The 1,302-nt window shown below is 47.8% G+C and overlaps 1 non-coding gene across 1 annotated transcript; it reads right to left on the reverse strand.

Moving 5' to 3' along the window:
* Window positions 1-905: 905 nt before the first annotated feature.
* LOC123461123 lies at window positions 906-1,013 on the reverse strand. The gene has a single exon (XR_006637441.1). It is a non-coding gene; the product is annotated as a U6 spliceosomal RNA (small nuclear RNA).
* Between the last annotated feature and the right edge of the window lie 289 nt (window positions 1,014-1,302).

A 1,302-nucleotide genomic window follows, 5' to 3' on the forward strand; every position in this document is an offset into this window, starting at 1 on the left:
TCGAGGGCTGTGAAGCCAAATGGGGGGGGGGGAACAGATGCCAGCTCTGAACAGCATGGCAGTTTGACAGTAGGTTACATCGAATTACAGGAGGGATAGATGCCCTTAGCCAGGCCATGCACTCCTTTCCCAGAGGTGAACTTGGTGCGCAGTGGGGAGGGTCCCAAGAAGGAGCTACGAGTCAGGACAGACTCGAAGGATGTCAAAGTTGGCATCTTTCTCCCCATGGCATCCACAGGTCAGAGCTGAAACCCACGGGGGGGGGTACCCGGAGGGAACAGCAATGTTTCTCTTTTCCTGTGCTGGGCCATGGGCTATGGACGCAGAGGGTACCCAGGCTGGCAGAGAGGTCTTGGAAGGAATCCCAGTCAGCACTTTGGGATGGATGGCAGATAGAGGTAGAGGTAGGTTCTTGGCACCCTAGCTGGCTAGGAAACTCCAGCTCCATTTTAATTATTTATTTATTTTTGCTGCCACCCTGCTCTGAGGTGACAGTTTCCTTTTTTCTAAATTAATTTATTTATTTGAGGGAGGAAGGGAGAGAGGGGGAGAGGGAGAGAATGGGCGTACCAGGGTCTCCAGTCACTGCAAATGAATCCCAGATGCATGTGCCCCTTTGTGCATCTGGCTTATGTGGGTCCTGGAGAATTGAACCAGGATCCTATGGCTTTATAAGCAAATGCCTTAACCACTAAGCAATCTCTCCAGCCCTGTTTTTAGTTTTTTTGAGGTAGGGTCTCACTCTAGCTCAGGCTGATCTGGAATTCACTATATAGTCTCAGGGTGGCCTTGAACTCAAGGTGATCTTCCTACCTCTGCCTCCTGAGTGCTGGGATTAAAGGCGTGTGCCACTATGCCTGGCTTATTTTTTTATTTTTATTTTTATTTTTATTTGGATTTTGCAGAAAAGTAGGGAACACTTCATGAATTTGCGTGTCTTCCTTGCACAGGGGGCCATGCTAATCTTCTCTGTATCGATCCAATTTTAGTATAAGTGCTGCTGAAGTGAGCACCTGGCTTATTTTTAAAATATTTTATTTACTTATATATTGGAGAGAGAGAGACAGCTAGAGAGAATGGGTGCACCAGGACCTCCAGCCACTGTAAACAAACTCCAGATGCATGCACCACCCTGTGCATCTGGCTTAAGTGGGTACTGGGAAATTGAACCTGGGTCCTTAGGCTTCACAGGCAAGCACCTTAACTGCTAAACCATCTCTTCAGCCCTCCATTTTATGTTTTGAGACTAGGTCTCCCTATGTAACTGAGGCTGGTCTTGAACTCATGATCCTCCTGTTTCAG

This window comes from Jaculus jaculus, chromosome 5, assembly GCF_020740685.1.
Source record: "Jaculus jaculus isolate mJacJac1 chromosome 5, mJacJac1.mat.Y.cur, whole genome shotgun sequence".
NCBI lineage: Eukaryota > Metazoa > Chordata > Mammalia > Rodentia > Dipodidae > Jaculus > Jaculus jaculus.